At 50.8% G+C, this 16388-nt stretch overlaps 2 non-coding genes across 2 annotated transcripts; both read left to right on the forward strand.

Moving 5' to 3' along the window:
- Positions 1–5706: 5706 nt before the first annotated feature.
- On the forward strand, positions 5707–5778 carry TRNAG-UCC. Its single transcript has one exon. It is a non-coding gene; the product is annotated as a tRNA-Gly (tRNA).
- A 10297-nt stretch (positions 5779–16075) lies between these two features.
- On the forward strand, positions 16076–16147 carry TRNAA-UGC. The gene has a single exon. It is a non-coding gene; the product is annotated as a tRNA-Ala (tRNA).
- The last annotated feature ends 241 nt before the right edge of the window (positions 16148–16388 follow it).

Consider the following 16388-nt stretch of genomic DNA (forward strand, 5'->3'; position numbering starts at 1 on the left):
ACAGATGTATCTTGTAGCCCCCACAAAATGATATATGTATCCTGCGTACCCAATTATCCCCTAATAGATACATGTACAGGGTCTATAGGTCAACCAAATGACGTAGACAAACGTAGGCTAAGTTGTTTGTTTCGGGGTATAAAGGTAAGCCCATCTGGCCATGTAAGGTGTGTCTCTTTCTCTGGCACTAGCCGAGAGGAACACCCGCTCAGCTGACCGATCAATAAAGGGTGTGGTACTTGTCTTCCTGTCTCCATGCCTCCTTGGTGTAATTAGGTAAGCTCCAGGGGGAAACGAGCCCTTTTGGCTAACAGGGTCCCCAGGTTGTCTAAGGAGGGTGAACCGGCCCAGGTCGGAAACGGAGCAGGTCAAAACTCCCGTGCTGATCAGTAGTGGGATCATGCCTGTGAATAGCCCCTGCAGTGTAGCCTGGGCAAGACAGTGAGACATGGTCTCTTTTTATACAGACACCCCCCGCAGAGCCTGCAGGGGGGGATGGGAGCACCCACACGATGGGGAGTCTGACTTGGGGGGAGGGACGCCCCCCTGCAACACGGATCTTGAAAACGGGAACAGAGACACCCACAGATCCCGGATAGGGGCAGGCGGGGGAAACCACACACTGGAGCTAGTTCATGGGGTGGGGGACAGAGACACCCCCCAGAGATCCTGGATGGGAGCACCCACATGATGGGGATCTTGAACTGGGAGGAGGGAAGCACCATGTAGCAAAGGTTCTGAAGGGGGAACAGGGACACCCACACACCAGGTGTCTTGCAGCAAGAGCTGCGGTCTTCATTTACACAGGGCAGTGATGGGGAATTAACCACGTCCCTTGCAGAGCTTGTTCCACTAGATGATTAGCCTCATTGCCAGGCCCGGCTTCAGGAAGTGCGGGGCCCAAATCAAACAGTTTCGATGGGGCCGGGGCAGGGATGACTAAAACAAAAAAACCCTTAATAAAAACCTTTCATTTCTTCCATGTATTATTTACTTTCCATGACTATATAAATAACAAAATTATCTATTACATACATTGCATCATATATTAATTAGCTGATTTGCACTTTCATATGAGGAAAATAATTTGTTTTGATAGTTGTACAACTGATTTACTTCACTAATGTTTATTTTATTAAAATTTATAAAATATTTCTTTATTAATATAAAATTGCCCCCTCCTGCCCCCCCCCAGCGCTGCCCGGCCCCGTGGAAAAAAAGCCTCCTTCCTCAGCTCTGCCCCATCAAAACAAGGTTCGGGGTGGGGGGAGGAAGAAACGGCACACATGGGGTGACCAGATCACAGCAGTAAAATAGGACCTGCCCCCTCCCTGCTCAGCCCCACCATCACACCCCTCTTCACCCCCTAGCCCCCCGCTGGCTTGCTGCATCCCTCCTAGTCAGTCCCCCACCCACCACTCGCCTCCTTTCACCTTCTCCCTCCCCTGCCAGAAACCCCCATGCCCGCCCCTAGAGCCCCTGCTGGCTCACTGCTCGCCTCTGTGCCCACCCGCCACTTACCCCCTCACCCTCCCCCCAAGTATAATGCCTCATTCAAAGCCCCAGAGGTCACTATATTACTGCACACTGCAGTCAATCAATGCAGTTATAGATAAATCTCTGCATTATGCATTTTTGTGTAACTTTTATATGACTTTGTAGTGAACCTTGGTAATATGTTATAGCGGGCCCCTAAGGTAGTGTAATTAAGGTAAAAGAAAAATGTCTTTTTGCTAGAAGTAGAATAAGATCTTCCCCCCACGTTGTAATCAGTTGCCCTGTTGAATGGATGAGGTGGGACCGAGGAAGGTGTGGAAGGCAGCACCTCCAGACACCTGCAACCCTTGGAGAGGGGCTGGGAGCCAGATGGAGGAGAGCTTTGCCCAGGCTGAGTGGGATGGAGTTTGGGTGCTGGGTGCAGGCTCTGGGCTGGGGCACAGGTGGGGTGCAGGAAGGGTGGAGGGGTGCAGGCTCTGGGAGGGAGTGCGGAGGGCTGGGTGCAGGCTCTGGGACAGAGTTTGGGGGCCGGAGATGGGGTGCTGGGTGCTTGGGGGGGGAGAGGGGAGGGGACTGCCATCACATGTGGCTTCCTTCCTCCTCTGCTGCCCTTCACCATAGCCTCGGTGGGGAATGGGGCTGCCCCTTGCCCATGTTTGCAGGAGTGATGGCTGGGGGAAAACCCAGTCAAACTCTGGTTTTACTCTTTAGTGATGGGTCACTTTAACCCATTACACACCCTTTCCCGCCTCTCTCACCCCGCTTTTCTACTGGGCTTGTTTGCTCTTTTCGGTGGAGCCAGATGAAAACCACAAACCCCAGCGAGAGCAACAGGCTGGAAGACTAGACTGAACCCACCACCCAGCCTAGTCCATCCCAGAGCCCAGGACTGAGGGCAAATGTCCCCCCACCCCCAGGCCACCTGCTTCCACTCCTGGCCTCTCCCAGCACTGCCAGCGATTCTGTATGGCTGCATGAGGCGGGATTTCAACCGGACCGCCCCCCCCCCGCTAAATTCACCCCTGTTTTGCAACCACTCTGCACTAATAGCACCTCCCTTCCCTGCCCTAGAGCTGCTAAAGCTGAGCTGGGCATTTGATTGATCTGGAATATTATCATGCCCCCGCTCAAAAAACCCTTAATATCCACACAGCTTTGAGGGGGGAATAGCCCCTCCACCAAGCCGGTCTAATTTATTGTTGTAGGGCAAATGAAGGCGCCATAGTTTAATGGAAATATTCAGCCCCTACAGTGATCTTGCAGCAGGGAAAGCAAAGTTGATGGGAAGGGAACTGGTCTGGATAGGAGCCCCAGTCCCCTTCCTTTGCAAAATAATTTGGAGAGGGGAATCAGATCACCCCGTGCCTCAGTTTCCCCTCTTGCCAGGAAGGGGGGGGGTAAGTCTCAGCCTGCCGTGTTGCAGACCTTTTGCATTCTCCCCTCTTGATGCATTTGGTTTCCTCCTCAAACCTCCCTCTCTCTCTCACCTGGAGTTCACAGCACTAAGTACCGGCTCGGGGCTTTTTTCCTGTGTTACATGATCCCGACTTTAGTTTTGAACCAGACACAGGCAGCCACAAACTCACCCTCAAACAGCAACACCACGAAAACCACCACACCAGCCCAATATTACAACCCTCCGGGGAATCACAGGGTCAAACACTCACCGCTGGAAGCCCCAGCAGCTGCTCAGGTGAGTGAGGTGCACTGCAGAGATTCCTGTCTCCCACCGGACCGGAAGCTCCCTCGGCGTCTCCTCCAGGTGAGCGCTCGGGGTGGGGGAGGGGAAGGAAGACTGCAAAGCACATGTGCCTTCCCCCTCCCCCTTCCCCCTCCTGACCTGCAACACCCACCCGCGGCTGCCTCTGCCTCAGCCGGCCAGGGTCTCTCGTTGCCTAGCAACAACAGCTGCTGCTTCCGGGAGAGACGCTGCCGGCGCGGGGCCCTCTCAGGCGTGGGGCCCAATTCGGGGGAATCGTGCAAATCGGCCTAAAGCCGGCCCTGTGCTCAACACTACGAGTTTACATCGAATTGAGCAGCGTTAAATCGCATTAACCCTGCACCCGTCCACACAACGAAGCCCTTTATATCCATATAAAGGGCTCTTAATACCGGTATCTGTACTCCTCCCCGATGAGGGGAGTAGCGCTGAAATCGGTATTGCCATGCCGGATTAGGGTTAGTGTGGCCGCAATTCGACGGTATTGGCCTCCGGGCGCTATCCCACAGTGCACCATTGTGACCGCTCTGGACAGCAATCTGAACTCGGATGCACTGGCCAGGTTGACAGGAAAAGCCCCATGAACTTTTGAATTTAATTTCCTGTTTGCCCAGCGTGGAGCTCTGATCAGCACAGGTGACCATGCAGTCCCAGAATCCAAAAAGAGCTCCAGCATGGACCGTAGGGGAGATACTGAAGCTGATCTCTGTATGGGAAGATGACTCTGTTCTATCAGAACTCCGTTCTAAAAGACAAAATGCCAAAACACTTGAAAAAATCTCCAAGGCTATGATGGACAGAGGCCACAGCAGGGACTCAATACAGCGCTGAAACTTAAGGAGCTGAGACAAGCGTACCAGAAAGCCAAAGAATGAAATGGACGCTCACAGAGGGAGGGGCGACTGACGACTGTAGCTATCCCACAGTTCCCGCACTCTCCGAAAACCATTTGAATTCTTGGCTGAGTTCCCAAAGCCTGAAGGGTCAAAAACATTGTTGTGGGTGGTTCAGGGTATATGTCGTTCCCCCCTTCCCCCTTCCGTGAAAGCAAAGGGAAAAAATCATTTTCACCTTTTTTCAATGTCACCGTATGTCTACTGGATGCTGCTGGCACATGTTGTGCTGCAGCGCTACACAGCAGCATCCCCTTCCCTTCCCTTCCCGACAGCAGATGGTACAGTAGGACTGGTATCTGTCATCGTCGTCCCGTGAGTGCTCCTGGCTGACCTCGGTGAGGTCGCCCAGGGGTGCCTGGGCAAAAATGGGAATGACTCCCAGGTCATTCTCTTCTTTAAGCTTTGTCTAATGGAGATTCAGTCCTGCCTGCAATATCATAGCAGCTGGAGGCTGCCCTCCCCTCCCGCCTTTGAGCTCTACTTGCAGAGGCAATAAAGTCAGTGTTGTTTCAAATTCATGCATTCTTTATTACTTCATCACACAAATGTGGGGATAAGTGCCACAGTAGCGCAGGAGGGGTGGGGGAGGAGGGAAGCAATGGGTGGGGTTGTTGCAGAGGCACCCCCTAGAATGGCATACAGCCCATCATTTCTGCGGGATGTCTGGGGCTCTGACCCGGAGCGGCCGTTTGCCTCTCTGGTTCTTTAGTAGGCTTGCCTGATAATCCAGACAGGACTGACTCTCCCTTTAGACAAAACTTAAGGAAGGGAATGACGTGGGGAGGCATTCCCATTTTTGTCCATGCGCACCCGACTGACCTCACCGAGGCCGGCCAGGAGCACCCATGACAGCAGCAGATGGTACAGTATAACTGGCAACTGTCATTGTCAACTTGCAAAGCAGCAGACGGTACAGTATGGCTGGTAACCATCTCTACTAACTTGCAAAAGGCAAGGGGATGCTGCTGTGTAGCGCTGCAGTACCGCATCTGTCAGCACCATCCAGTAGAGATACAGTGACAGCGAAAAAAGGTTGAACGGGCTCCATGGTTGCCGTGCTATGGCGTCTGCCCGAGCAATCCAGGGAAAAGGGTGCGAAACGATTGTCTGCCATTGCTTTCACGGAGGGAGGATTGACTGACGACATTTACCCAGTATCACCCACGACACTGTTTTTGCCCCATCATGCATTGGGATCTCAACCCAGAATTCCAATGGGCGGGAGAGACTGCGGGAACTATGGGATATTTATGAGATAGCTACCCACAGTGCAACGCTCCAGAAATCGACGCTAGCCTCGGTACATGGACGCACACCGCCGAATTAATGTGCTTAGTGGGGCCGCATGCACTCGACTTTATACAATCTGTTTCCAAAAACCGGTTTCTGTAAAATTGGAATAACCCCGTAGTGTAGACATACCCTGTGGTTAACAACTTTGGTGGCTAATTGAAAGGCTGATGGTTCAAACCCAAGTGAAGATGGAGGTGGTTTTTTTTAGTGATAAGAATCCAGTACATTTTAACAGGCAGAAAATCTCCTCAATGCTGCTCTAGCCTCATTGGGCAAGCATAAATAGCACTTTTGTCAGCTGCATTGGTGGTATAGTGGTGCGCATAGCTGCCTTCCAAGCAGTTGACCTGGGTTCAATTCCCAGCCAATGCAAGGTTTTTATGTTTTCTCTGCTGGGAAATGCTTTTATTTCAGTCACATTGTATCAGTTTAGCAATGAAATGAGAGAATCAATGTCCTGCAGCTCATTCAACACACAATAGAGGAAGAATGGGGTGGGACTATACAATGAGCTGGTGGAGTTATCCTGGTATTACAATGTTTGGTTATTTTTTTAAAAAACTTCGTTTACTTCCCTCTCCCTTTTAGACTCAGAGCTTTTAAGGTCAGAAGGGACCAGTGTGATCATCTAGTCTGACCTGCTGCACCTTGCAGGCCAAAAGACCCCACCCACCCACTCCTGTAATAGACCCGGGAGGGGAGGCAGCTCTGTGCACTGCCCCTACCCCAGGCAGCACATGGAGGCCCTCTGCTCCCCTCCTCCCATGGGTGTGCAGAGATGTGCCAGCAGCACTAAGGTGGCTCCCTGCCCACTCTGCCTCCATCCCTCCGTGCCACTCCCAGAAGTGGCCGGCATGTCCCAGCATCCCCTGGGGCGGGGGGAGTGTCTCCAATCATTGCCCGTGCCCCAAGTACCAACTCCGCAGTGCCCATTGGCCAGGAACTGCAGCCAATGGGAGCTCTGGGGGCGGCGCCTGCAGTCAGCGGCGCACGGAGACCCCCTGGCACGGCCCACCTAGGAGCTGCTGCTAGAGGGTTGTGTGTACCGGTCACTTTGGGAGCTGCAGTGCCCAGGGTAAGCGCCACCCCTCCTGCAGCCCAACCCCCTCCCCCAGCACAGAGCCCGCACCCCGCACCCAAATTTTTTCACCCAGAACCATCCTTCTTCTCCTGGGCTGCAAGTAGCCATCCCTGGGAAGCCAAGAGGCAGGCACAGGATTCTACCTCCCAGCAGCCAACTGCACCTCCCCAGGCTTTGCAGAACGACTGGTGACACTCTACTAACCCCACTTAGCTGCACTGAGGCGCTTAGCTTCTGCCCTGCCTTTCTCAGCTCGACTTTCCTCTTTTTCCCCATTCCCGCCTCACTCCCTCCATTGGCAAGTCACACAGAGGAGGCAGCAGGAAGAGCCGGCCGCCATAGGCCAACCTCCAAGGGCAGAGGAGACCAAGCCACAAGGCTTCAAAAGGTGACTGGCCAAGATCCTCTAGCTTTCCCCTGCTGATGCCAAGGCTTTTTCCTCAGCTCATTTCACCACCCTCTGCCCTGCAGGGGTTGCGGTTATCGCAGGTGTTACCCAAAATTGGTCCAGCTAGTCAGCGTAGGAAGCACTAATGACCCACCAGAGTTTGGCAAAAAGCAGCACGTTTGTTATACTGATAGCTAAGCTCAAAATAAGCGGCGGGGCGGGGGGGGGGGCGGTGTCACACTCACACTCGCATACTCATGCTCCCAGGACAGGCACGGCACTGGAGATGTCAGGATTCTGCAAGGTAAGTGTCCCACAGGGCAGCTATGGACGGTGCGATGAAGGTAAGTCTCCCTGAGGCACAATGAAATACAACGCAGAGAACCACTGGCCAGGTGGTCCAGGCAAAGGGCATTCACTGGAGGTACAAGCTTGTGAGTGCTCTCCTGAGCACAGGGCCCCTTCCCCTTTTAAGGGCCTGCACCTCATGGCCTGTGACTAGAGATGACTTGGCTGCATCTGGTTGGTCACACTCCACCTTGGGCAGTGTCCATGCTCTGGGTGTGTGAGTGCTGCCTAATTAGCGTCCCAGACACCTTGTCTACCTGGGAGCTCTTCTGCTCTTCAACCAGAACATTCATCCCACCAGCATTCCAGGAGGGAGCAGGAGGGGGAAAGCCACTTCACAGGCATTCAGACAGGGACAGGAGACAAAAGTGGGAGCAGGGGAAGTATAACAGACCTTTTGAGCGTTGAAATCACTGCAGCTCCTACAACAGCAGGCAGGGCTGGCTTTAGGCGAATTCCACCAATTCCCCCAAATCGGGCCCTGCGCCTAAGAGGGCCCCGCACCCAGTGAGAATCTCTTCCTTGGCTAGAGGCACCTTTTAAATTTTTACTCACCTGGCAGCGCTCCGGGTCTTTGGCGACACTTCTGCAGTGGGTCCTTCGCTTGCTCTGGGTCTTCAGCTGCACTTTGGCAGCCGGTCCTTCAGTGCCACCGAAGACCTGGAGCGAGTGAAGACTCAGAGCACTGACTGGTGAGTACAAGCCCCATGTGTTTTTTACATTTTTTTTTATATATATAGTCATCCCTGCCAGGGCCCCATTGAAACAGTTCGAATTGGGCCCTGCACTTGCTAAAGCTGGCCCTGACAGCAGGGACAGGCCAGGAGGAGCTGGGAAAATTAAGCCCTCATGTTTCTGCCTGTTTTTGAACCAGGGACCTTTTGCATGTTAGGCAAACGTGATAACCACTACACTACAGCAACTGTGTCACAAGCCTTTGCCCCTCCCTTCATAAGAACATAAGAATGGCCATACTGGGTCAGACCAAAGGTCCATCCAACCCTGCATCCTGTCTGCCAACAGTGGCCAATGCCAGGTGCCCCAGAGGGACTGAACCTATCAGGTAATGATCAAGTCATCTCTCTCCTGCCATCCATCTCCACCCTCTGACAATCAGAGGCTAGGGACACCATTCCTTACCCATCCTGGCTAATAGCCATTCATGGACTTAACCTCCATTAATTTATCTGCAAAAAGAAAGACGAGTTCTTGTGGCACCTTAGAGACTAACAAATTTATTTGAGCATAAGCTTTCGTGGGCTAAAACCCACTTCATCAGATGCATGCAGTGGAAAATACAGCAGGAAGATATAGATATACACAGAGTACATGAAAAAATGGGTGTTGCCATACACACTATAACAAGAGTGAGCAGTTAAGGTGAGCTATTATCAGCAGGAGGAAAAACCTTTTGTAGTGATAATCAGGATGGCCCATTTCCAACAGTTGACAAGAAGGTGTCAGTAACAGTAGGGGGACAAATTGGGGAAATAGTTTGACTTTGTGTAATGACCCATCCACTCCCAGTCTTTATTCAAGCCTAATTTAATGGTCTCCAGTTTGCAAATTAATTCCAATTCAGTAGTCTCTCATTGGAGTCTGGTTTTGAAGGTTATTTGTTGTAATATTGCGACTTTTAGGTCTATCATTGAGTGACCAGGGAGATTGATGTGTTCTCCAACTGGTTTTTTACTGTTATAATTCTTGACATGTGATTTGTGTCCGTTTATTATTTTACGTAGAGACTCTCTGGTTTGGCCAATGTACATGGCAGAGGGACATTGCTGGTAATCACATATATCACATTGGTAGATGTGCAGGTGAATGAGCCTCTGATAGTGTGGCTGATGTGATTAGGTCCTATGATGGTGTCCCCTGAATAGATATGTGGACAGAGTTGGCAACGGGCTTTGTTACATGGATAGGTTCCTGGGTTAGTGTTTTTGTTGTGCGGTCGCTGATAAGTATTTGCTTCAGGTTGTGGGGCTGTCTGTAAGCAAGGACAGGCCTGTCTCCCAAGATCTGTGAGAGTGAGGGATCGTCCTTCAGGATAGGTTGTAGACCCTTGATGATGATTAACCAAGTGGCATGACCCCATCATTTGGCCCTGTGGAATGTAGAATTCCATCTCTGGGACACTGAGGAGGGGAGGAGTCAAAAATGTCCCCTTCAATTATTACCTCCTCTCCAGAGCGCAGGTGAGAATCTACAATCCTTTCTCCCCCCCAGCCCCTGTGCCAGGATCCCTCAAGCAAAGCCTGGAGTCCTGCCCATGGCGTCTGTACTATTGACAAAGACTCAGTGACAGGGACAAAACACTCAAATCCCGCCTGGTGCGGGGAGCCAGGTTTGCTCTTCAAATTCTGTCCTTGGTACATTTCCAGGTCTGGGAATGTCCCACAACAGCATTTAATGGGAAGCTGCCTGCAGAACAGTTACACTGCACAGAGCTCCTGTGGAGGAGGGGTGGGAATTAGTAACATTTTGAGGATTGTTTGGAAAATGAGCCTTTGCTGACAAGGTTTGTCTCTGTTCATATTTCACTTTCAGGTGTTATGTTGAGGGATCTTTAGTATATTTTTGTGAGGTTAATAACTATCTCCTCAACTTAAAAATTGGTGTCACTTGCATCTCCCTGTGACAATACAACTGACACGTGTGGCTTTCTACAAGGGGTCATGATGTTAAAGTTGGGGAATTCAGTCTCTATACTTCTGGGGGGGGGTTTGCTTTTTTACAGCTGCCTCACGGCCAGGCACACCAGGCTGTTGGCTGCACCCACTGTACTTGCCAGGGGCCTCTGCTGAACCCTGGGCGGCTGCACTGCCGTGCTGGGGTGACTCTGCAGGTGGAGAAGCTGCTGTGGAGCAATGTAGAGCAGGTGCAGGAAGGAGACGGGGTCACTATTCTCATTCTGAACTGCACAATTTTCCAAATTTGGGACTAGATTCATAGATTCATAGACTTAAGGTCAGAAGGGACCATTATGATCATCTAGTCTGACCTCCTGCACAATGCAGGCCACAGAATCTCACCCACCCACTCCTGTAACAAACCTCTAACCTATGTCTGAGTTACTGAAGTCCTCAAATCATGGCTTAAAGACCTCAAGGTGCAGGGAATCCTCCAGCAAGTGACTCGAGCCCCATGCTGCAGAGGAAGGCAAATGTCCGAGAACAATTCTAAGGGGAAGGTGAATGCAGAGCAGTGACACTGGAGATGCCCAGACCTCCAATGGGGGCAGCATGGAAATTAATAATGGGAAGATCATTTGCGAAATTAGTTGTCACTGACAAGATTTGTCTCTGTTCCTATTTCACGTTGTGGTGTTAGTTAGAGGAATCAGGACAGATTTTTACTATATTGATTAAACACTTAATTTTATTTACCCAAGCCAAAAACTTAGTGTCACTTCTTTTTTCTCTGTCCTAGCAAGAATTAATTGAATTTTGTGACTTTCTGGAAAGTGCAGCGAGATTAAATGTGAGGAATTCAATCTCTGTGTTTGTGAGCTGATGTTTTCCTCTCACAGTTCAGTGCCTGCATTGAAATACCAAGAGGGATCTAAGGGCTGGTGTAAGCTGGGCACTTCATTGGCAGAGCGATGTCACCCCCCAACCCATAGAGTTAAGGTGACCTAAGCCCGGGTTAGATAGTGCTAAAGAAAAGGAAGAATTGTTCTGTCCATGTAGCTATTAGATGGATGGGAAAACCTCTCCAGTCACTGTCTACTCCAAAGTGCTATAGCAGTGCCACAGCAGCATTTTAAGTGTCAACAGAGTGCAAGTAGATCTGGCTCCAGTTTGCATTCTGGATGCTCAGGCACTAAGACTACAGTAATAATAACTACAGTGCAGGCATAGTTGGCAGGATTTGAACCTGTACAGGGAGACCCCCAACAGATGTCTAATCCATTGCCTTAACCACTCAGTCACAACTACTTGGTATAGAGCTGCTGCACTACACAATGATTCTGTTCTCACTGAATTGTCACTTCAAATTGCCCAGACCAGCTTCCCCAGCACACTCATGGCTGCATTAGTGTAAGTGTGTCCTTGGCTGAACAGCGACAATTCCTGCCCATTTCCCTTCCAGCTGGAGCAGGATGAGAGTGTGTTTGTGTGAATGGCATTGCTGTAGATTGTTGTTCATTCCCCACTCTGACAATTCAGACAGTCCCTTTCCTATTCAACTCTCCAGCACATCGTTCCAATAGCAGGTGGCTGGATTTCTCTGGGGCACTGAAATTTTTGCAGGGGGCTGGTGCATGAACTCAGCCTTGCATTCCACCCTTGATGTTTCATGGACTAACAACAGCAGCAGAAAGAAAGAGCCGAGCCAATATCTCCCTGGCAGGGATGCAGGTGCCACGTCCCCTCTGTCTGACCATCGCCATTGCAGGAGAGAAGGGGTCACTGGAATCGAACGCCCTGGCTCAGACCAGAGACACAGGGAGGTTTTGCTGTTCACGGATATGTGCAAAGGAAATTGTGTCTCTGTGTGAAATTGAGGCAGGAAATGAAACACCCAATGCCCTAAGGAATGTGGGTGAAGGACTCGGTCTGAGCAATGATTTAAAAGGGGTTTGTTTCAATTTATTGGCCTGATTAAAACTATGGCTAAAAGCCCCCTGTAACAGGGGCTGCAGGACAGGACAGGCAGATCTGTGCGGAGTGTTCAGAGCTGCCCCGTATCTGCCCTTTCTCTGCACCGCCCCTGCTCCCAGAATGCACCAGGCCCTGGACTGAACTCTTCCCCTTCCGGCCGAGCTGGTTTCGTTTGCTGTGATCCTGTTGGCTTGGCAGGGGGGGAAGTGACAGTCCCACCCCAGAGCCAACGCCCCCCCTGTCACCCAGCCCCCTGACCCCTAGCAGAGCAGGTCAGCCAGGAGCTGGGCCCTGCCAGGCACTCAGGGGCGTCTCCCCTGCAGCTGGGGGCTCTCCCCAGCGTGGTCTGTGGGAGCTCGCGCACTAATGGGGCAGTGGCAGCAGCCGCGTGGTGGGTTGGGCTGGTGACCCGGGTCCATCTCCTGGGGTCGGCTGGGTTCATGCTCAGGCGACTGGCCCCAGCCACCGGCCGAGCCCCACGGCCGCGCTGCTGCTGTTACCGCACTAGCCCCTCATGCCCCCATTCCCTCACTGAAGCCAGGAGAAGGTTTGCAGGGAGGAGGTGGGAAGGGTTTGACCCCAATATCCCAGAGCTGATTCTCCTCACAAAGGGGTGGGTGCATGTGGTGGGTGCCGTGTGCAACGCCCTGTGCCCATGAGGAGGGGACCGGAGCTCTGCCGGCAGGAAGATTTATCCTGCAGGAGCCCTGCCTCCCTCCCCCAGGGGTTCCCCTGGAGCAGAGAAGCTTTGAATCCTCCCTGGAGACTAGAGACGCCCGAGCAGCACGAGCTGCCTGGCAGAGGTTCTGGATCAGGGCCTCACGGGCACATTGGGTTCATTCCCTCAGGGCTGCCCTGCCCAGTGCCAGGGCTGCTCTCACTCCTCCAACACAGAGGGGGCTGCAGGCTCTTTGCCAAGCTGGGTCCCAGCTCAAGGCAGATTTAACACTGGCAGGGGGCCCAGGTATGTGCTGGTGCTGCTCAGGGAGGGAATCTGGGCCAAAGACTGATTAGAAATTTGGTAACACTAAAGTGGGACTAGAAAGACCCTTGCTGGGACGTGGCGGGTAGGTAGCCCCCATTGTGTACCGTGCCCTCGCCGAGAAGTCTCTGGGAGAGTGGGTTCTTCCTGATGGGCCACCAACACGTCTCGTTGGTCCTGATGTCGGCTGCTCCTTTGCTGATACTGACAAGCTAGTTGTGGGCCTTCCCCGCTCACCCCATAGCTCCGGAATGCACAAACAGCAACACTGGTGTGGAAGAAACGAACGCCACTCTCAGGTTTCAAGATCCTTAAGAGCACTGACTTGCCAATATAATTGTCAGGGGACATAGCTCAGTGGTAGAGTGTTTGACTGCAGCTCAAATGCTCCTTAGTTCAAATCTAAATACCCCCTTAAATGCCTGGCCTTTCACAAAAATAATTGCATATCTATTTCCATTATGTTCAGGAGCTCCACTGGCTAGGGATTTATTGTAATCCACATTTGCAGGTCCTTGGCCTCCATGGGCTACAATGTGCAGAAGAACAAGAACCACGTCCACTTGGGAGGAATGGACTAGTCTGTATTACATTTGGTAAGTAAGTTGCCATTGGGACTGAAAACTTTACTGGAGGTGGACAGGAGCCTGTTACAAAACTAAAATAACCAAGATTTACCAAACTCCCTGTTACACATTCAATCCTCTGTTTGTGCACACGGCATCAACTGGGGCTCTAATAAATGGCAGCCTTCCTTTAACACAGATCGTTGTTCCTTGTGACTTTCAGATACATTCAAATGGCAGCTGTTTAGAGGTCATGTGCTGCTAGTTCATGAGCAGCAGCAGAGTCTCTGTACATTTACCAACGGTAGAGCTGGGTGTGTCTGCATCCAAGTAACTGCAGAGTCAGTGTAGTACCAGACAGTTAATTGCACAGTCTCACTTTCTGGTCTCATTGATCATTTGGGTAGAAACAGCAACGGTTTGGTGGGTTTTGTTTGTTTTTTCTCCCTTCGTTTTCTCCTAAGGAATGTGTGATCTTGAGCATGTTAGTTTAAGTTCCCTGCGGGTCAGGAAAATTCCATCTCCTTGAAATAGCTGGGGAAGTGATCTGTTTGTATAACCTAGAATAAAGGAGCTTTTGTAAAGCAGTTTTGCCTTTAAATATACTGGGACAAAGATAGTAAATAGTAAATTCCACAGCCAGACACCAGGCCAGGATCAATTAATTAAAGGAGAAACAAACTCTTGGGAAGTAGCTGTAATTTGTCCCCAAACCTTTCCTTGTTCTCATATGCTATCAGGGATTCTCTTCTAGAGGGCAGAGTTAAGGTTATCTGGGCCTGTACCCTCACTCTGTATTCCCTGTTTTTCCAGAGTTTGAGTTTTACTGAACTCAATGTTCTGGAAGGTAAGAGAGATTCACAGTCAAAGTTAACTCTGTGTTAATAAAGGCTGTTGTTAGTGATAAATAATGAGACTAATCCCTCACTGCGGTAATTCCACTGACTTCAATGTGCTCTTTCCCCATTTCTAGTTCCAAAAAAAAATAAGCAAATTAAAACAACCTTGAGAACTAAAATACTGTGAGAAAGTGGAAATTTTAGTAGCTCAAATAATTCAGTTTCTTTTGTGTCTTTTGCGTGTGTAAATGGCACACCATGTTAATTTATAAGCACATCTTTCTTAACGTCTTTAAATATTCTGTAGTACATAACTATATCAAGTGGGTTGTTCAATGCAGTGAGGTTTTCATGCATTGCCCAAAACATATTTGTCATGTTATGTAAACGAACACAACTCATTGAACACAAAATTGTGTATTTCATGCTGTGAACTGTGTCGGTAGCTCAAGTTAATAGGTTTGTTTTTTCTCTCTCTCTCTCCATGGAAAAAAAGGAAGAAACTGTGAAAATACCCATGGGAGAGAGGGGGTTTCTGAGAGCCGGGGCAGATATGGAGATATTTATGAAAGCGGGAGAGGCCAAAGTAGGGCTTGTAGCTGGAACAAAGGGGGAGGGTTTTTTGTGCAGGTTCATTTCAGCCAGCCTCACATCCTGTAGTCCCTACTTCTCCATCCCACCAACAACGCCACCTGTGACTCCTGAGACAGCCCCACTGCAAAAACTGCAGATCCCCCAGCACTCCCTCTCCTAGCTGGATCCCCTGGCAGCCAGAGCTCTCTGCAGAACTGCCGTGGTTGCTCTCCTGGGTCTCTGGTCAAGGACAGCTTCTGGCTTCTCCTGAGAATGCCGCTGAGAAATGACTCACCCTTCTCTAGATTCTTGCCTGTGGGCTCTGAGAAGCAGGATGGGCCCTGTATGATAAAGTCCATGTAACATTCCCCTCTCATCCCATCCCTGGTATGTCGCCAGTAGCTGCTGTCCCTGGGTAGCAGCCAAGGATGTTTCCCATCATTCAGGAGACCCCAGCCTGGGACTAAAGTCAGCTTCAGGCTTCTCCTCTCTCCCTTCTTGGAATCAAGTTCATGTTTTTACCAAGAATTAAATCAGCCTGAACCCCCAGAGTCTGGATCAATGTTCTCTCCCCTCTTTCTTTATGCCCCTGTTGTTGTTTCATGGAATTTCTGGGATGGAGAAAAAATTGAGTTCACTCCAGGTGGAAGGGGAAAGAACCCTGAAAATCTCAGGCCCCAACCCCTGCTACCAGGATCACTGAGGTGCTGGGAATCTGCATGGGAAAGGGACTGTGTGAATTGTCAACGTGGGGAATGAATAACAATTTACAACTAGATCCACCTCATTAATCACCAACACAGGCTAACCCTGCTGCAGATAGAAGGGAAACTGAGAGTGATTCTTTGCTGTTCAGCCATGGAAACAGTGACCCAATTGCACCGCAGTGAATGTGCTGGGGAAAGCTGGACTTCACAGGCAGGTGGAAATAGTAAATCCTAGAAACAGCTGGAGCCTCCATCTCATCATTTCTGCCACCAGGGTCAGGGGTTGAGCTGTTCACAGAGCCCCACCACCATCATGACTTTCCAGCAGAAGGTGGCAGCACCCCCCACCCAATGCAGGGGAGAGGGCTGAGTGTATCTCTGCACCCTGAGTCCAGGGCACAAACTCTCTCTTCCTCACACATCGAATCTGGCCCTGCTGCAAAGTGACCCCTATGAACAAGTAACCTCCAGGAGAGCAGGATTGGCCCTCAGAGAGGGGAATGGGCTTCTTGTGAAGCTTATAGGTCACTGGATGTGCTGGAAACAGGACAGCTCTGAGTGTAAGCTATAGCACATCTGGGGATGTAGCTCAGTGGTAGAGCACATGCTTTGCATGTATGAGGCCCTGGGTTCAATCCCCAGCATCTCCCGGTTTTTTTTTTCACCCTGCTCTTTGCTCATGCCTTGAGGGGAAGTGGCCCAGCAGTCTCCCTGCAGGAGTTTCAATCCTGCTCAGTGAGGGGCAAGTGCCAATTGCATGGAAGGTCCTTGTGGGGGGTTTCTGCTCCTAAGTCACCTCAGTACATGTAAGATTCCCACCCGCTGTGCTGCTTGGGACAAGGGTAGATGAGAAGGGCGAATCCTCCAGCACTGGAGGGAAAGGTCCCATCT

This window comes from Mauremys mutica, unplaced genomic scaffold, assembly GCF_020497125.1.
Source record: "Mauremys mutica isolate MM-2020 ecotype Southern unplaced genomic scaffold, ASM2049712v1 Super-Scaffold_100340, whole genome shotgun sequence".
In the NCBI taxonomy this organism is placed as follows: Eukaryota; Metazoa; Chordata; order Testudines; family Geoemydidae; genus Mauremys; species Mauremys mutica.